The sequence below is a fragment of the Cyprinus carpio genome, chromosome A25, assembly GCF_018340385.1.
Source record: "Cyprinus carpio isolate SPL01 chromosome A25, ASM1834038v1, whole genome shotgun sequence".
Taxonomy (NCBI): Eukaryota; Metazoa; Chordata; class Actinopteri; order Cypriniformes; family Cyprinidae; genus Cyprinus; species Cyprinus carpio.
In genome coordinates this window covers 14,474,267-14,495,764 of record NC_056596.1, presented here as the reverse complement: position 1 = coordinate 14,495,764, position 21,498 = coordinate 14,474,267, and the positions used below count along the sequence as shown (strand labels likewise).

General features: G+C 39.2%; 1 protein-coding gene across 3 annotated transcripts in view; it reads right to left on the bottom strand.

Annotated features, from left to right (window-relative positions):
* The window catches only part of LOC109099814 (zinc finger protein 469-like), a 248,013-nt gene that overhangs the window by 25,959 nt on the left and 200,556 nt on the right, over positions 1-21,498 (bottom strand). For 2 of the 3 annotated variants that reach the window (XM_042715660.1, XM_042715663.1), the window contains one exon: positions 18,997-19,165. The gene's annotated coding sequence lies outside the window, so the exon portion shown is untranslated. The remainder of the gene's footprint in view (positions 1-18,996; positions 19,166-21,498) is intronic. The other variant, XM_042715661.1, reaches the window with a different exon arrangement.

Below are 21,498 nucleotides of genomic sequence, written 5' to 3'. Positions count from 1 at the left end.
GATAGACAAATTTGATTACAAACCTGATTCCAAAAAAAATGGGACACTGTACAAATTGTGAGTAAAAAAGGAATGGAATAATTTACAAATCTTATAAACTTATATTTAATCACAATAGAATATAGATAACATATATAAATGTTGAAAGTGAAAAAAATAGTGGAGCAGTATCAGAAAGAAGTTTCTCAGAGAAAAAAATGCAAAGAGTTTGAAGTTATCATCATCTACAGTGCATAATATCATCCAAAGATTCAGTTAATCTTGAAAAATATCTGTGCGTAAGGGTCAAGGCCGGAAAACCATACTGGATGCCTGTGATCTTCGGGCCTTTAGACGGCACTGCATCACAGGAATGCTACTGTAATGGAAATCACAACATGGGCTCAGGAATACTTCCAGAAAACATTGACCCAGACGTTTGCAGACTGTTATAAAAAGAATAGGGGATGCCACACAGTGAAAAACATGGCCTTGTCCCAACGTTTTTGAGATGTGTTGATTCTATGAAATTTAAAATCAACTTATTTTGCCCTTAAAATGATACATTTTCTCAGTTTAAACATTTGATATGTCATGTCATGTATGTTGTATTCTGAATAAAATATTGAAATTTGAAACTTCCACATCATTGCATTCTGTTTTTATTCACAATTTGTACAGTGTCCCAACTTTTTTGGATTTGAGTTTGTAGATTAGAAAGTATCATGTTTATTAACAAGACACACTCAACTTTTTTATGTGCGACATACTAAGAGCTAATGTTTATATTCAGGCAGAATTATCCTTACACTCCTTTTCATTCTCTTTATCTATAGTAAGGAAACAAACGAAAAGAAAGTTATAAAGAAGAGTGAGCATGTTGAAGATGTTATCCAAAGCAAAGGAGAAGAGGTCAGGATGGGGACCTAAGGTTAAAGGGCTGCCTTAAACAACATAAACATACAAATCAGCAAAAACGTTGTAAACGTCACAAAGACATATGGATCTCAGCAGACTGGATGACAATTTATATTATTCTATTTATTAATTCATTATTGCAACTACGTATCATTATGGTCAGGATTACCTTTGTTATTAGAATTCTGCAATGTTCTTGCAGTTAGGGCTTACGTGCAGGTTCCCTGTGACATACAGTAAACCTTCAGAAAGATAAACAGATCAGCTATCAGTTCACTCAAAAGTGAGGAGTGAGGAATGCAGAGTGAAATTTATGTATCACCTCTCTGTGTGAGCAAAGCACGCAGTGGTCACCCTCTGGAGTGCCGCTGATGAATAAACCATTTGCCTTTGGGGCCACTGAGGAAATGCTGTCACAGGCCATTACAGGTCTCAGCAGCAAGGACAAAGTAGAGTCTGTGATTCCACTGTTCTCACCCTCTCCTCCTTCATTATGTGTACCCCTACCTCTCCATCCATGTCAGCAAGTCACCTTTGTCCTGCAGCTGCTTATGTGCCTCTATTTCTTTCCTACCCACGTTTTCCCATTCCCTAAGTTACAGCGCGTCTGTCCAATGCTTTGGCAGCATCAGAATCCCACAGCAATAAAGTTGTATACCAACTTCAGTTAATTGGTTGAGGGTGGGGCCAGTGCTGGGCCAGCTAAAGGCCAACAGTCAGGCCCAAATCCAAAACAGATCCTTTCATGTCTCTGCCCCTCAAATTTTCGACTTTTTTTTTCTTACCTCAGTTAGACAAACAGCTTTAAACTTCACACAGACATATAGTTGCAGTCTGGGTACAGTAAGTAGTACACTATTAATTCTAAGCTCTTGTTCAGAGACATGAAAATGTGCAAAACAGTTTGTTGTCCGATTGTGTACTCATTTTAGAAAGGGAGTAATGTGAGAAAGAAGGCTTTTAAGAACTTCATTTCTATCAGGTGGATCTGATTCCCAATGGGAAGGTGATTCAAATGACATACTAGCTCGTAAATGTTTTTGAGAGGTTTCTGAAATGTTAAAAGTGTCTAGCCACCCTGCAGTAAGAATAAAAGGAGTACCTTCCCAAGTATCCTAAAAAGGGACAGAAAAACTGCTTCATTATACACTGGTATTAGCTTTCATCTCTGCTGGGAGGTTAGGGTGGTTTGCAGGGGGTTGTTTATATATGTAAAAAAAAAATGGTTTGATAGATGCTACTACAGATCGTCATTGGAAAGCTAGACCTGGATCTGTTCTCTGCATCTTCGTCAAGGAATTTGGGAAACCGCATCTGAGCAAGTCATTCATTGCCAGTCAACTCCGTAATTCCTCCCCACCTGTGATGCAGTTGCTCCGTTCGGCTAGCATTCCATCCTGAAAAGCCCAGATTCTTAACTGGACGGGAAGAATTATGCTGTACTTTTTTGAAAATGCCACCTATGACCCAAGTGTCTAGAAGACAAGAATTGTTAGCATAGCACACGTACTTTAGCTAATGCCATTAAACACATTTATCAGCTAAGCAATGCTATGTTAGGCTAAGTCAGGCTACGCATGGTAATTGCATCCTCTGTAATCGAGTCCTTGGCAGGCGATGCACTGCTCTTTAAGTCTAAGCAGACGTCTGAGGCCAATGTAATTGCTGGCAATTGCAACACCACACAGAGGAGGGGGAAGAGTGAGAGAGACAGAGAGAGAGAGCTAGTGAGGAAATGAGGAGTCCTCACCTCAGCAGCTCCTGTTGAGGCTGGAATGTTGGGCTTGGTGCAAGAGGGGCTGCCAGCACTGCTATGCAGGTCAGCGGGAAGGAGAGGGAGGGAGAAATCTGGGTAGATTCAGTTTTCCTTCCCTCAAAATTTCTTTCCATTCTCTGCCTTTCTCTGTGTCCCTCTCAAAGTACTGTAGAGTCAACAAAGCTTTATTGGTATGCCTGTATTACCTGAATATGGAGTCAAACCATTTAAGATGCTTACAAAGTACAAATCTATGAAATAATTAAGTTTATTAATAATCAACTTAAATGATAGGGATATTTCAAAAATAAAGTGGGATACTTTGCCAATTAATCTACTCATTTTTGCCTTCCTTCGTCCCATTGACTTAAAACAGAGACCCCTCAGCGTGCTGTGGGTTTAGTGGGGGGTAATAGAGAATGAATGGGGGAAAGTCACGAGAGAGGAGGCAATGCCTCCATCGCGATATGATTGGTTATGACTAGTTATGCTCGGCTGTGATTGGTTAATGCGATAGCATATGCGATAAATCCCACCTCTTGTGTTCGTGCATGTTCCAGGTTCACGGATCAGTCTGAATGAACAATATAATGGTGTTATGGGAAGACAAATTTAAAAAGTAAACAACTCACACACTTAGATATAACCACTTTGTTATGTGAAAATAAGACTTAAATGGGCTGAAAACTTGATCTTTGGGAGTTTTTAGTGAGTAATCAGCTTGGTTCAATTTCAAGTAAATCTCCGTGTCTGACTAATATTTACCGAGCTTTGATGACTGATGATCCAAAAAATTTGTTAAAAGTTAATTATTAAAAAGAATAGCTGAACATGAGTTCACAATAAAATATATTGTTTAAATTGTTACTGCCTTGAGCTATTATTTTGGAATAAATGTAAAAAGAACACTAAATTGATGAGATTCATACATGGCTTTAATAAATAGAACATTCATTACATGGGGATTCCCTTTTTCTGATAGTGTAAGTATTGTTTATTTAACTAAGAAAATGTGACTGGGACATGAATTTACATTTAATTAAAAATATATAGTTTAATAATATAAATAATAATATATATTAAAATATATTGCAAATTTACACTTATTTTCCTGATGTTGCTATTCACTTAGGCTTGTTTACTGGGGGGTTGTAAGGCACAATTTCTTGTTACATTGTTTTGAGAGAAAAAAAAAATGGTATGAAAAGTTTACCTACTTAACCACATTGTCAATGATCATTTATTTAGGATGCTATTAAATCTTCCACTGGTTACTGCTCATTTTTATTATATGTTGTATATACTGGCAAAATGAGCTGGGTTCTGGTTGCTCTTACAAAGTATTCTCAGCAGCTGTAGGCCCTAGTTTTTGTTGGATATGATCATGGTTAGAATTGAGGTCTTTCATGGGATCTATTTAAAGTGCCTTTTTAAGATTTCATAATTTTGTATCAACAAGTCTTGTGGTGGGTTTATATCTTAACCAAGCTTTTCTAACTAGCCTTACCAACAGGACTTCTATAGTCAACCAGCTTTATAAAAAAGAAAGTGGCTGATCATGGTATGCTGGTGAGCACCAAACCAGGACCAACTAGCCTAAACCAGCATGGGAATAAGCATCTCTGTTTTAATTCACAGCTGATGGGTGAAGGTCTTCTCACTTTCACTCTTCACGTCATATCAGTGTGACTATCTGTTCTTAGAGATTCTGATTTTCTTAGAGATTCTGGAACTTTTTAATAAAAAAAAGAGAAGAAAAAAAAAAAAAAAGAAATGTACTGGCACCAAGATGCTGACATCGATCCAAACCTACTCTAAATCTTTGAGCTACGGGACAGAAGTGGAGGAGGTGAGAAGTTTAGACTTGGGGAAGAAGATCGGATTACCTTTCATTCTTTGTGTGCAAACAGAATATCTGGATTTGCTATTACATATTCTTTATGCCTGCTTGCTCTTACTGAAAACTCAACTTTCTGGAATTATGCTAAGGCCCAGGTCTCAGCGGCATATTGCTTGTTTCATGAGAGAATTTCAATGCATATAATAGGCAAAACTAGCCCAGACTAACCTTATCCATAACTCACAGATGTTTTCTGGCTTAATTTAGATAATTAAACATTGTAGATGCTGATGGTTTCTGCCCGTTATGTTCTAGCTAAGCCTAATACATTTTTGTGATCTTGAATCAAAATGTAATTATTTGCTCTTAATCTAAAACCATTTTAATTTTCTGCTAACATTACTTGGGCTGTGCACGCTATTCGTTAAGTAACTGTTTTTGCCCGTTTGCATACGGTTTGGCTCCATTGTGGCACTAATCCAATAGTTTCCCTCCTACATCTTTTCTTGTTAAATATCCTATTTCAATACGTCAGATTGCAGAATTAAAATTACGCAAAGTACGCAAATGAAAATTCACATTGGCCATATGACTAATTAGTCAACTAGTCATTCAGGCAACCCACTGACGAGTTAATTTTAAGTTTGAAGTCTATTATAGTGCTTTAATAAGCTACAATCAAGGTTGAACTTTATCTCACTTTTCCGGTCAAAATGTCATGCAGATCTTGCCGTCTGCTATTTTCCTCTCTCCTGTATCTATCTTTTCCTGTCTCTGTTTCTCTTTCTATCTGTCTTTATCTTCCTCCAGAGACTAGCCCTTACGGCTGGCCATGTTTATGTCTGAACAGGGTCTTGAGCTTTTGGACGTGTGACCTTAGATTGTCACAAAGGTCTCGGAGTCCACTCAACTCTTAAAGTGCTTAACTAGAGGGCAGAAACAATGTGACATGGAATATATATATATATATATATATAATATATATATATATATATATATATTAAAGTGAAAATTGTTGGTGGGGAGTGAAAGAAAGAGTAACCAGGGGAGGAGAAAGAAAAGAGGCACATCACTTGTAGTAAAAAAGAAGACAGAGGGGAAACCGAGCAGCCTAAGATTCACAGCTTCTTAGGGAGTTAAGAAATGGGAGGTTGAGGGAGATAGAGAGAAAAATGGCTATGCCATTGGGTCTAATATAACTGTGTCTGTTATTGCAGGTTTCTAAGCACTAGGTGCTTTTACAAGAGAATAAAGACAAAAATCAGGTCATAAGGAAGTATAATGGTGACTGATACTGATGTTAGTTACCATCCATCAAGCTATGACTTTGGCCAAAATTTACGAAATTACAAACTTGGCAGCCGATCTGGGAAGCAGATGACACTGGGGAAAAAAAATGTTAGTTTCTCAATATATGTCTTTTTAAAAATATCAGAACAGTATGACCAAAAAAAAAAAAAAAAAAACACCAATAAAAAAATTGAAATATTTAAAAAGAGAGTAAATTTGTGACCAATAGTATGCTTAATTTATTTTTTTATATAAAATTATCCTAATAAATATTATTTTGTAAAATATTAATAAATAAATGAACCGTGAAGTCTGCACAGAGACTCAGTTTAATTGGTGAATCATTGTATTGCATCAATGCATTTACATATGCATGCTAGTAAACTGATTCTAAAATCATTAAGAGACAGATTAAACTTAAGTGAACATGTCTGATAATTAACCCAAGTTTGTTTTGCTGTAAACATGTGTAGTAAAATAATAAAAAATGCTGGTGAAAGTATCTTGGTACTAGAAAAGTGACACTGTTTTGAAAACAGCTGAGCCACTGTCATGCTAAAGAAAAAAAAAAGGTAGTTATGTTAATAGCGTCATTACTTTTAGTTAGTTTCTCCCCAACACTGGCACAGAGACACTATACACACGCTCAATCAGAGAGACCAGACTTTAATAAGCATGCCCAGTGGGCAGCTGGCACAGCGCAGGATGGCTATTTTTAGACTGAATACAGATTAAAAGTGGAATTTACTTCTTCATCCTTGTAAAGTGAGTCCTCTTTTTCTTTTCCTCATTCACGCTCTGTCTGTTTCTGACTTTGAGATCAGGACCCCTGTGGTGGTTCTCACATTTGCCTTTTTCTCTCTCTCTCCCTCTGTCTCTAATCCACTTTCTTTTTCCATACTTTCCACACATTCCTGTTTTCCTCCCTCTCTCTCCTTACTCAGCCCCTTTAAATCTGATGTAATGCTTACCACCAGATACCCTCATACTTTGCTCGGAGCGAAACAGCTGCCAAGACCCCTGCTTGCATCTGTTGAGTGAGCTGTATCCTTTCTTCGTCACTCAGATCACGTATGACAGAAAATAATTTGTCAGCTGGCCTGAATATGCATAACTGTTCTAGATTTTTAAATTTTCTGAGGAAAATGTGAATGTCACTTGACCTGAACCGTCAATCTCTATTCTACTGTGGTCCTGGGTTTTAACAATAAATAAATAAATGAATAAATAAAAATAATAAAATTGTACCATGAATGCTATAGAACATAATACTTTGTATTTGTGCAAGCTGAGAGTGTAACTAGGCCTGCTCATATTGGTATATGCCACACTTACAACAGGAAGTAATGACAAAGCTGACTTAAGCATTCACACACACATGCATCACTGCTGCCATCATCTAAAAAAACTCCTATCCCAGGTACTGCAACAGGGGAAACTTTTACAGGGCTCTTTCGCCCTGACCCGTGCCGCTTTATAGGGGCACAGACTGCAGCTACTGTAGCACTGCTTACTGGTTCAGGCCAGAGCTGAGCGAGCCGACCCTATGATTCACAACCGCCAACGATAACCTGCCAATCACAATCAACTTCTGCAGGAAAAGTAGGGGTCGGCACTCAATGCAAATAATTGAAAGCACATGTTGTCATTTTTTTTACCGCTGCAATTATTTGGGAATGAGCCGCAATATTTTGCTGAGTGCAACACACAGAGCGCCTGCTCCCTGAGAGAGAGTGGAAAACTCCGCCTCAGCAGTACCGGTGAATATGTCTTATAATGATAGGGGCAGGATAAAAAAGACGTCTCCTAGCATGTTATTTACTAATCAGAGGGAGGATAGAGTCAGGGGCGTAACAGCCATTATCCCCCCCCCCCACCACCCTTGGTTGCACTGTATATAATATACTGGTTGTCCACTTAAAATGACAGCTTTAAGACTAAAGAGAAGCCCCGACCAACTGGTGGCATCAACAGTTGATCGAATAAACATCAGTAAGTGATTAATGTGCCATGCTAAGAAGTCTTAATATGGGTTCCTGAAGCATGTTCTGAAGGAACTGGCTTTGTCCTAGCAAGCAGCACTAGAGAAACCTGATAGGACCTCTTTTCAATGACTCTACCATCTTTTAGTTTGTCACAGAGACTGAGAATTGAAGTGAGTAATGGAGGGCAAAAGAGACAGATGACGAGAGCTCTCTCTGTGTGACATCAAACATACTTGTCTCTTGGTGTGTTTTATATTGTTTTTGTAGGTGTTTGTTTGTACTTTTTAGGTTATTATTTATGAGTGTTTTGTTTCTTAGTGGGAGCTGTCACAACACTAAACCTTTTAAGCATGCTTAAGCATTCCTATCAGAGGCACCACATACAGAGACATTTGTGAACAAAACAATTTGATTGTTGAGGGAAATAGGATGTTGAAGGAGTTTCACCTTTCTGGTTGTTTAAAGCACTTATGTTGTTAGCATATCTGGAGCTCTGTTTTACACATAACACATGCAACCCTCAAGAAATAAAGATGTTTTGCAAGCAGTTGTTTTTCTTTGATTTAAATTTTGACAAATATAGCTTTGAAAAACAGCAAACGTCTCAATAAAATAGTGCACATTAAAAATGTAGGGGCTGTAACTGTAAAATAAGCCAAATCCTTGCATAATACATGTTTGACTCCTGGGAGAATTCAGAAATGAAAAAAAAAAAATTTTCAACAAATATATGCTAATGATGTTCAAATGAAATTAAACATATTCCATTCCTAAACACCAAATCCAAGGTCAGTGGCCATAAATGGTCATTCTTAACGATGTGTCTTTGGGATCTTAATGTCCCGTTTCCTAGAACAGCCAGAAGCAAACACACTCCACACACATGGACACCCACAAACACAAGATTGTGGGACAACCGCAATCATTAACTTGACACTTTGGACTGTCAAAAGACCAAAGAGTAGATTGATGTCAAATCCAATGTTGAGGGTTCACAAATTAAAGTGTTTATTCTGTGGCAGAAGCCTCTCGACAGCTATTAAGTTTTCATTCCAACATCACGTGCTGGGGAAGTTTTGATGCCCATGTGTGTCCGTAAGCATCCCGGTCTCTTATCCTGAGCCATCTGTGTTGAGAAATCACAGATGGTTTGTATAACGAAGGCTTTCCCCTCATATCCTTGGTTATTCAGAGCCACACATTTGAAAGGAAATCAGATCTACAGGGACTGTATGGAGATTGGACATTAAAAGGTCTTGTGTCTATTCAGCTTAACCAAAAGCCAATTTGGAATCAGATGCAGTTTTGTTTTTCCTAGTAGTTATGAAGACTAAGTCAAAGTCTTTCATTACAGATCACAGGACAGTCTTGATATGGGTTGTACAATACTAGAATGGGAAGCTTAAAATTTGAAATTTGAGGCCAGAAAGATACTCTTCACAAGGACACAAACTCCGAATGTGAGTTTGTACTGCAAGTTATTTGCCATTCCAATACTTGACCTGACACAAACAGAGCATAGAGGAAGAGTTTATGCTAATGTCAACTATATCACCCCTTGCAGCAAAGCTGGGATTTTAAAATGTACTATTAACTGAGTAACTACACATTTCAAAAGGCAACTAAATATAAAATTGAGCTTGCATTGCTAGAATCATCTTTGTATTTTCATAGAGTATGTTTCGAACCCAACTCCAGTCAACTCTAATGCTAGAATGGCCTTCAGAGGGTGCCTATCCTATCCATTGTGGCCTAAGAAAGACAAAGGATTGTGTGGTCTAATGGTCAGAAATCTTGGTTGGTAAGTGAAAGATTGTAGTTTTGAGTCCCAGAAAAGTTTATTCATAAGCTACCACTGTTGTACCTTAAATACGGATAACCCTGATTTCAGAATTACTATCCTTTATAAGTCACACCAGAAAATAGCAACTGCCCCATGAATGAAAGTAAATACTGTACATGAAAGCCAACTACTGTAGTTTCTTAAAGTTGGCATGCAATGGAAGTTGTGATCATCTTTTATTGTCTATTGTGATGTACAGAAGTCAACATTTGAAGTGGATCAAACCCTTTCATCAAAGTTGTTCTAAAACCTTCTTTTTAGGATAACTTGATTATTAGGACAACTTTGATTAACTTTTTTGATCCACTTCAAATGTTGACTACTGTATATCCCAGTGAAACAATGTAGAATGGGACTTGATTTTGTCCATCGGGAATTGATTGGAATGTTGGATCATTGTTGTTTGCTAATTACTGTGATCTCATGTGAGTGACGGGTTGATGAAGGGAAGGGATTACTGTCCCACCTTCACAGTAGTGCACACATTCTCAGAGTCAGAAATGTCAATGTCAAAAGATATTTTGATTAAACATTACGTCGCACATGACAAATAATAAAGGATAAATCATTTATAATAAGAAGAATTTTCCATTTTTATTTTATTGTGACTTTAAGAGTTTGAGCAAGTAGAAGAAGAAGAGTGAAGAATCACACTCCTTGACTTAATGACCTGGCCAGCCCACAACAGAGCTCTCCACATACAAGACTCTCTATGAGGGCTTTTCCAAGAAAGAACCTGTTAGTACCTGTCATAAAAGCGTCTATGTGTTCTCCGAATGCTTGCATGCCCTATATGGGAGAGGGCGGACAGGAAAGGTAAGGGTGCATAATGCACATTAGCCTGAGGTAAAGGAGAAAGTGACCCATGTGGCCAACACTCCCTCCCTCTGCTGTTAACCTTCCCTTTTACAATTTCACCTCTCCCTCCCTTGGTATTCTACCCATCAGACCTGTCCGCCTTGTCCCTCTCCTCTTTTTTTCTCTCTGTCTCACCACCTGTTCCTCTTTTTCTACACCTGCAATGTCATAAAAACAGCTATGTAAACTCGTTTTCTTTCCATGCCTTTTTCTTTTAGCTTGCATGCATCTGGAGCGTCTCCAGGCGCATCTTCATGTCATTAATGTTCTTAACATTTTCCAGATCCTGTATCTGTTCCACCCTTTGGGCGTCAAATGTTGTCGTCCAGTGACTGTTTTCCAAGTTCCTCCAGTGGGTCTTTGGTGGCTTACAAATCCCAATCCCCTATTAACACATTCTGATTTCAGGATGCTTTGTGCTAATTGGAGACATTTGTTTTCTAGAAGCATAATAGTTCAAATATGTTTATGTCAAATACTTCACATACAAATGTTAAAAAAAAAAAAAAAACACCTTCTGGCAGTTAAATTGAAAATATGCAATGAAGCTGCAGGAAGCAATTTCTGCACCACTAGATGGACGAACAGATATTCTAAACCGTACGCTCCTAGTTTTAAGCACCTCATACACTGGACACACACAGAGCACAGACTGGTGGAAGCTTAAATAAAAGCAGTGATGGACAGATGGAACAGCATTGAGATGGGGGTGCAAAAACAGAGTTTAAAAGAAAGGGAAGTCCGGGATTGAGTCTTTCCTGCAAAATCACTGGCGCTGGTATATGAAGCATGCTGCACTGACACTCCAAATCTATCACCTAAGTCATAGACATATGATCCACTGCAGCCAAGAATCTGCATTTATGAATGATTGAATTGTGTGTGACTGTTAGAATGTACCTCTGATAGTCAGATCTCAAGTGAGTGAGTCTTGCTTATTCAGACCTTGAACAATTAGCATTTAGTGAGGCCCACATTGCTGTTTATTCTGGCCAAGAAGCACCTGCTTACACAGGAGGGGACTGCTTTATGTGTCAGTGTTTATTTCTGCAGAAATTGCACTGGTAAATCTGAAATTGGCAATTCCTCAAACAAGCAAACAAAAAGCTGAATATACAGTTGTGCGCAAGGACTCTTTTGCTACTGAATGTCTTATATAACATTTAGACAACCCAGTGTCAGTGCATAACTTGTTCTGCACATAAAACCATTTGGCTTGTTGAGAAGTGTGCAATTACTTTTCAATGCAATCTGGCATTCCATTTTCACCTGGCAGACAATGCAAACGCAAAAAAAAAAAAAAAACTATAAACATGCAATCAAGGAGTAATTTGAGAAAAACCTAGAGGAAAAGACTTAGGCCTGGGCTTGTTTTTACTTGTGCTGGTAAGTAAAGCACAGAAGGACCATCACAGAATACCCTATTAACACACATAAATGTGGCTCTGTTTAATTACTCAATAGTTACTGGCATTTATAGACATTGTATAATCCCTTTTACCAGCCTTTGATTCCTGGTGGGAACAGAATCAAAGAAGTGGTTTGCTATGCATCAAGGGACATTTTCAAAGATTTTGTGAACACACACACACACCCACCCACCCTGTTTCCTCCCAAACTGTGAATGTTTATAAATTACAAGATTTGCCTAAATGGCTATGTGGTGCACATTTGTCTCATTTGGTGTGTGCCAGTATTTACACAGCCTCATAAACAAAGACGGCCAGCCGGAAGCGCTCAGCATAGATGCGCCTGACCTCTTTCACCAGCTAACTGTGCCACTAAGAGCCACGTGTTAACTTCAGCCTTATTGATGCCAGTGTGTGTGGTATTGATGCTGAGGAGACAGTAGTAAGTCAAAAAACTGTGCAGTGTCTCTGTCACAGCCAGCTGTCTGATACATATCAGCACCGGTAACATCAAGAAGACCACATACATAGTGCACATCAGATAAACCGACTATGTTTATCTAAACTAGACTCATTCCATTTGTTTTTGAGAAACAATATACACAAATGTATTTCAGTTCTTGAGCACACTTTGAGAAAGATTATGCAAATAAAAACTGATGACACAGCACTATTATATTGCTGTGAAAGGCTTTTTCTGATGCTCAAGGTCAGGAATGTGATGTGGTCTTCTGGATCAAAGACAGGAAGCCAACTAGCTATGAAACTTTAGAACTACCCTTTCTAAGCACTTTACAGTGCCTTTAATTATCAATACTGATCTGTGCATTGCAATAAATAAATAAATAAAATGGTGCCATTTCGAACGGATCACTCTTGAATCAGCCGTTTGTACCGGTGATGCTTACTTTGACCCAGCAAACATGCATGTTTGAGGTCCAAACACTGCAGTGTCTGGACCTACCCATGGGGAATGTGACATCGGGGCCTGACTATAGCAGCTGGGCTCCAGGAAGCATTGACAGGTAAAAACAGTGCCACAGTGGTTTCCCGAGATATAGAAGAATTGCCCTGGTGGCAAAGACAAGGCCAGGTTCAGGTCACTGAACTAGACAGAGGCACTACAATGGATGCAAGTGTGGATACATGCAAGACAGGGACATTAACTTTGTCTCAAAGTTTACTTCTGTTGTATCTAAACAGAAATGAAACCTTTGATGTAACTTATCTGAAACAGTCTACATTGGCAGCAACTCTCTGAAAGGGATAGTTCATCCAGAAATAAATAGAAAAGAAAAAAAAAACTGTCATCGTTTGTCTTTGTCATATAAATTCCACTGAAGTGGAACAGATAGTCTTCCACTGAAGAAAGTAAGTCATTCACATCATGAGTAAATGACCAGAAAAGACTGTCAGTTAATTGTAACAGCTGAATAGGGTTATTGCTGAATAGCCCTATTCACTAATAATATAAAATAGTTTTATCTCAAGCAAAATCCATTATAGGGTTGATAATCTAACAAGTCTAGCACAAAAGACAGCACACCAATACTGGGTGAAATAATGGATTTTATTTATTATTATTATTATTGAATAGGGTTTTTCTGTAATTCAGTAGCTATTGAAATCAACTGTTAGTCTTTTGTGGTTTTTATTTTTTCCGAAAGAAAGAAATGGAGTCCCTTAACGAAGGGCCCTTCCAAAAAGCTACTAGCAAGATGTACAGATGATGGTCATTTTGAAATTTTCCATGGGATTTTAAAACCCTTGATTATACATCCAAGGACTATCACTGGACATGATTACTCACTTTTTTTAACCACACAGGCACAGTGTGCAACCTGAAATAAGCACAGCTTAGTGACCATATTTCATATGGAATTTGCCCAGGTGTGTTTGTCACAATGCATTCTGGGATGCCTTATACATGAAGGATGCATGTTATTTTTGCCAACACAAGTTAACTACAGAGAGAGAGAGAGAGAGAGAGAGGGAGAGAGGGAGAGAGAGAGAGAGAGTAGCACAGTGTGGCAAAAAAGTAAAGAGTAGCATCAAGTATGCCAAAGATTTTTTTAGACTAAATATAAATATATACTTATGCAATCTAATAAACAAAGTGTTCTCCAAGAAATATGAAGGAATGTGCAAACACGTCATTGAATACTGAATTAAGTGTTTGCGCAGTCTGTACAAACACACAAACACACACATCCATTCAAACTAAACCACATTCCTCTGCAGTGTGAGGTGCTGGGTTCAGTACAATACAGCAGTTTTTTAAGACAGCTAGGCAACAAAACAACACAACACACTGTGAGGACATGCAGTACGATGCATTGAAGATCAGCTATTTATTCAAAGTACAGTTACTACAGTTACAATCACCCTGGAATAACTGGATGTTAGGTGTCTTTCTAAGGACACAATGGTAAGAACTCGTGGATTTACTCATCAACCAACCATTTCCACAGGTCTACTAGTCTTCAAAAGAAAATCTTTTTCCTCCAGGACAGACATGACGGTGAGTCCTCTAAAGAGCTTGTGGTGGTTTTCTCCTTTAAATAGAGCATGACATCAACTTTGGGCAGGTCAGCTGTCTGCCTGAGCAAAACAAATGCGTCTAAACAATGCCACATCTGGAGATGAAGGGTGATTGAGAGGGGGAGAGTGAGTGAGTGAGTGAGTGAACAAATAGTATGGAAAAGAAAATCAGGGAGGGAGAGAAAGTAGAGGAGGAATGTTGTTTAAGAGAGTGGAAATGAAAAAAGGGGAAGCAGCCAGCTGTTTTGGACTACTGCCAGAGTGTCTGGTGATGTGCAATGCTCTAATTTACAGGAGATTCCCTCAAATGGGCCTTTCTGAACATTTAAACCCCCAGCCATGTGCTTGAGAGAAAGACATAGCAACTTGTCTTCCTCACTCTCTTAGTCACCATTAAAACACTGCAAACACTAACACACACACACACACAACTAAATGACCTCAAACGGATCAGATTTTGACATCCCACTTTCCTGGAACTTTAGTTCAAAACTACACACGTCTACCCACACTTCACTTATCTTTCTAAATAAATAATTAAATCCGAACCTGATCTTCAAGACATTCTAATCTGTTTGCAAATGAAACAAAACAGACTTTTTGAAGCATAACCTGACATGAGTTAATAGCAGGTTTTGCATGGTTGCTAGGGCATATCTAGGTGGATGCTAAGTGGTTACTTACTGGCCCAAAAGAGTTCACCTCCAAGCCTACATGTAGATATGACTGAAGTCCATTTTCAGTCTGTATTTACGGGATTCTTTTGACTATTTCATTGTCCACCAGGTAAGTCTGAATGCTTAGAAAAGAAATGGAATGCTCTTTTTCACAAGTTACACAATTTCAAGTGTTATTCGTGTCTGTAGCACAAACAGTGCAAGATGAATTATTTGCAAAAATGTGCAAAGTTTGATGTCTATTCAAATTCTTAACCTAAACAATAGTAATTATAATGCCTTAGCAGACACTACTTTTTCATTACTAATTAGTCATTAAGCTGAAACTTGTTTTTTTTTTTCAAAACAGTTCCCTCTGATGTAAAAATCGAGTTTATTTCTGCTAGCATATGAAACTGCAAGCGAATGTAGGCATGTTTCTGTGTGTGTGTGTGTGTGTGTGTGTGTGTGTGTGTGTGTGTGTGTGAGAGAGAGAAAGACAGAGATCTTTGTGCTTTTATGTGTGCTTTCCTTCATGTGTGTGTATATAATTGCAGGTAAGTGTTGTACTAAACATAAATAATCTGCAAACGTACCAGGAATCTTTGGCATAATCAAGCGAAACTAAGTAGTACCTCAGCTTTCACACTTCCACACACAAACACAGTTAGCAAGAGGCCAAATCCCGAAACTGTCATTTCATCATGTGCACACTACTCTAAGTGAAAAAGTGAAAGTCGGGACATTTGCCAAATATGGTAACCCATATTTGGAATTGGTGCTCTTCATTTAACCCATCTAAGTGCACACACAGCAGTGAGGAGTGAACACACTGTGAACACACACCCGGAGCAGTGGGCAGGTATATCCAGCGCCTGGGGAGCAACTGGGGGTTCAGTGCCTTGCTCAAGGGCACTTCAGCCATGGGTATTGAGGGTGGAAGAGAGCGCTGTTCATTCACTTCCCACCCACCTACACTGAGACCCAACCTGTGACCTTCTGGTTACAAGTCCAATTCTCTAACCATTAGGCCACAGCTGCCCCCTCTAAACAAATGTCCCTGATTACAATGCCCTGTTAAACATTTGGAAAGCAGATTTTCCCCAGAGCTTTTCTGCAGTGTAGCCATGCTCTGCCATATGTCCCCTGCCACAACAAATATGTTTGCCAAAATCATCTACAAAACAAAATACACTTCATATACCTACATAAGGACTAAGTCAACTTCTAACAACATATATCCAAGTAATACATCATGCTTCATCCGGAAATTAAAATTGCACTGTATCTCTGACATTTGCCCATACTCAGCAAAACTTACTTAAGATTCTGAAGAAGTGGATTGCTCACTTTATCAACTGTCAGCTGAAAAAAGTAAGTGTTACAGCACACCTCTCCTCAACATGCCAACTTTAGGTATCATGCAAGTCTGTAGCACAAAAGGTGCAGGAGTTACATTTGGAAGTTTACTAAGTTAATACTTAAGAGTTGAGAGTTTGTTCAAATCCCTAACCATAAGTATGAGCAATCCTAATGATAGTAATGCTTGCCTTCAAGACATAAAAATAATTGTTTCGTTGGAAGGTTTCTAATCACATTAAATCAAGTCTCAAGGTTTTATAGGGCTCACCACTTGAGTTAATAGAGGATAAAATATTATTAGAGCCTAATGTTTTCCAAATTCTAATACGGAGCACCCTATTTTTATTTGTTTTAAGGGAATGATGCATTGGTAACTGCTGATGTCCTGAGCAGTTAAAGTTAAGAGCTCTGCTGCTGATTCCATTACAGTTCCAAGTTTGTATATGTTTGTATGTGTTTGCACAAGCACATGCGATGGCTTCGGGAAGCCCACTGGAGAGGGTTAGAGTTACACACCATCAGGCATTGGGCAAAAGGTCAGACTGGATTGTTATGCCCCCCAAACCATAGACCCCCGTTAACAGTGTTAACAAGGAATGTGTGACACAAACAATCATATGCACCAGGAATACAGACAGAACAGTAGACACTGTTGGACATGGGTCCGTCTGACCCCCCCTGTTGTTTTGCTTGGGACGGCACTCTATATACATTTCCACAAAACAGAGCTTGAGGTGGTAAAATGGGAACAGGAGACAAAGAACCTCTGTTGGATGTAGCCCAAGAGACTGCTTGGCATTTTGTAGTTAAGATACCGGAAATCCCAAATAAGCTTATGCAAGACGTTGGACCGTGTCTGGACAGGCTGGACTGACTTTTGGATATTCTGCACTTCAGTGGCCTGGCCTTTTGGTCCATTGAGAAGTCGAAAGTACTTGATGGTGTGGATCGGCTCCAGAAAGATTTTACTATGGTTTTTAATGGTATCTAGTGGGGTAACCAGATACCACTTCCTTTGCTACACTGTCCAGGACAGGAACTTCTTGACGGAGACATATTATACAGACTACAGTGAGATGCTCTCAGCTGCTGTCAGTAAGACAGTTAGACAGAAGACACTGAGACAGAAAGAACCAGCTATGGTTAATGCTTTCATGCTGCATCCCTTGATCCATACGTCCCTTTACCTACCTAAATTTTTGTCCCTGCGTCAATGTTTTTGTCCCTGAGTCTTTCTGTCACTGCTTGTTATGTCCTTGCATCCTTTTATCCTGTCCCTGTCCATATGTCCTTGTGTCAGACTACCAAAACTTTACCAGCCAAACATAACCATGAAACTCTCCCTCTTTGTCTCCACCTTCACTGCCAACTCTGGAAAGTTAATTTGTGACAGTAGGTCCGTCTCCTTCGCTCTGCACGTGTTTTTTCAATTAGCTGAGGCTCCTGTACACTATTCAGAAGAACATTTGGGAAACCATAATTCTCATGGCCCTCCACAAAAACTAATGGAAACTCACTTAAGATTTTTCCGGGGGAGGTTTCAAAAAGAGCCATTACCCCAAGAGGGGAGCGAGGGGGTTGTTGTATTCATCCCAGGGCTGAAGGGATGAATTTGCCAGAAGATTAGACAGACGAAGGATGGGTGGAGTGATGAACAGATGGAGATGACAGAGAGGTAAAACTTGCCTTTCTAAGGTACAAAGAGGATGAACGGACGAAGAGAAACTTTGGTCAGAGGTGAGTGGGGGAGGTGAATGAGTGCACGGATGGAGAGATTTTCCTCAGAATGCAGATGAAAGCTGGCCGGTCCGGATCTGGAGCGGGCCGCAGGGAGAAGGGACATATCCAGAGGACTCAGATCAAAGGAGAGAGGCGGCTGAGAGACAGATGACAGACTGTCCCCTCCCTTCCATCCCCGAGTCTCTATTTACACAGATGAGTTTGAAAATCCTTCAAGATTCTGTCCATCAGCAAAGCAAATACACACACACACACACTCATATAAACATGCTAATGCAAATTCATTCATACACACCTGACAGTGTGATCAATTCTCACAAATGTTTACACGTGCACATGTGTGTATACACACAGACAGTCAGACTTATATACATTCCACATTTTGACTTAAGCACACCCTATACACCAAGTACACACATACCTAAAATATATACATAACATAAACATTTGCGTAGCCTGCACAGTTTTAGCTAAAACTTCTCTAATACAAGAAAAGTGTAATTGCACATTTTACATACTTCTCTTCACTACAATACGTAACATGAAGTAAACCACAGCACTGACATGCAAATCAATTTCTCCTCTAGGCTGTCACAAGTACAGTAATCAGCAAAATAGTGTGCCTGCTTTTTTAGATCTTGACTTAAAACAGACAAACACTTAAAAAGCTGCCTAAAAGTGCATATTTTGAGTGCATATGTCTATTTATGTGTCAGTATGTGAGGACACAGACCCCCCATGCTGACAGACAGACAGACAGATGCCTACTTTCAATAATAACATTAACATTGGCATTGCAATGACAGCATTGGCTCTTACCTACATGCTTGTGAAGTCTGGGGAAGTGAGAGGTTCATATCTGCCGCTGCAATTCCTCTGCTGCACGTTTAGACCCAGAGGACAGAGAGACAGAGAGAGAGAGAGAAAGAAAGAGAGAGAGTGCAATGGAGCAGCGCAGCCCCCAGTCCCGGCACTCCAATTCTACGTTCTGAGGATGAAAAGAGAAGTCTGCATTACCAGCTGGAGACCACGCCTCCACCTCTCCCCTCTTCCCTCCCCTCCGCTTCCCTCTCCCTCCCAGCCAGTAGCAGGATGCAAAGTTTGTCCCAGCCAAGAGATCTGCCAAAGCAAACCTTCAACCACAAGCGACTGCCAGTACAGAGAGAGAGAAGGCTATGACAGATCTAGTCGAAGGGAGCACAATAAAGGGGCTAGAAGCACTTTTTGATCAGTGTTGTTGAACTCATTTTAATTAAGGCTTGCTGTAGGAAACGGCACTTCAAACAGACTGTGGGTTTATGGGAAGGCACGGCTCGGAGCACATACACATTTGCGCATGTGCCATCGTCCTCTTCCATGCAGCACCGGTGCAAAAAGGGATATGTTGCATTACTTATGAGTCAACTTTGAGTTTCCCCTCTCCCTCTTGTCATCTGTCTCTTGCTTTCCGTTCGCTGCCAAAGCGAATGTTATCCATGGCAGTCAAGAAAATCACTCTTTTTAGGAGAGCTGCATGCCGTCTGTAATTATAAGTGGGGTTGGGCATGAAGTCTGCTTACAATCCCGGCTCCGATACCACAACACACACACACACACACACACACACATACACACGCCCTAATGGGAGTGCGAGCCAAACCAAGCCAGTGTGCTCACAATCCTCTTCTCTGAGGCACAGCTTGACAGTTAAGACTATATTTTTAGCATATCCAAAACCTTTTTTATTCATTCTAAAATTTTCATGGGAGAAATTGTTTGCCTTGAAAAGATACAATGACAGCATTCATGGCAAAAATTACAAAAACAAGCAAAAACATTTAATTCTGTTTTCCTAAAAACACCAGTCGCATCTTTCCCCACTTATTTCTGTGCGCATGTATTACAGAGCTATTTTAAAGTGGGTGTTTAAACTTAAACTCTTTAAACTAAACTGGGATTATTTTAACTAGGTTACCGTTATGTAAATGAAATCTGGGGTTGAAATGAAAGCAAATGTCCTGCTACCGTGATGTGTCAGTATGCGGCTGTGCCTGCAAAATTCTTATTTCATCCAAAATGCATGCAGCTGTTTGTTTGCATTGCTGTCATGGAAACGGAAATCAAATCATACAACTTTTAGGAACAAAAGCTAGACTTGAATTCAGAGCCAAAATGAAGGTAGAGATGTAATTATGATTTATGTTATGTTTTATTATCTGAAAGATTTATCAGTGTTCTGTTTATAGCTGTGGCAGTGAAACACATACAGTGAAATTTAAATGAGAAGAACAACAGCCAGAGAGCCAGCGGCAGGCAGTTGGAACTTGTCAAGAAAATATAAAAACTTAATTTAATTTCAATTTAATTTATTTAAAGTTAAATAAAGAATAAGAAACATGGGGAGGATGAAAGGAATAGGGAAGAAAAACTAACTAAGCTTCACAATAGCAATTGTTCTTAAAAGACAAGTTTTAAAGGGGAAAAATCTCATGTCTACTTCCTTCAGCACAGCAAGAATACTGCATGTACTTCATTTCCTCACCACAAGAGGGCCCTTGAGCAGCTTGTGCATTTATAATCCTGTAGGAAAGTCTTTCAGTCAAACTGTTTGCATTGGAAGTTACAGAATTGGCAGTGAAGTATAAAACAAACCAAACAAACTGTCTCTCCCCTTCTGTCTTGGCCAAAAAAGACTATGTAGGCCACAGTAGACTTGAAAATCATTTTATGCTATGGATTATTTATACATTAAAACAATTTTAATGAGAACCCTATATAGACATTTATGTCTTAAACATAATAATGTCTTTAATATAAGTGATTCAACACTAAGAAACAACTTGCAGAGATATAATTCTTCCCAGGTTTGATGATCATGTTATACCTGCCACTAACTGAATTCCTGATTCTGGCTGACACATTTGTATCTTCATTATGAAATCTGGTCTTCAAATTTATCGCCTTGATTTTGCTTGAATCTGCCTTTTTAAGCATAATAATAAGCTAACTGATATGAGAGCTGGAGTTATGGCAAGTTTTTCTGAAACAGACAGATGCAGACGGTAACTCTGGTTGATTTATGCAGTTATAAACTGTGATTGAGGGGACTTGTGACATTTTAGCTCTAATGCCACTGACTTTTAAGAGAATGATGATTTGACCATGTGTGCTACATGACTTGTGCCAGTTCACTAGCAGTGTGCATGTGTGTATAACCAAAACAAAAAAAACAAAGAAATGCAAAGTCCAGCAAGGCTCTTGTGTGACAAATATCTAAGCCATCAATACATTTGGAGGCACTACAAACTGCAGCTGTTTTATCTGCATCTGGGCCAGCTCTTA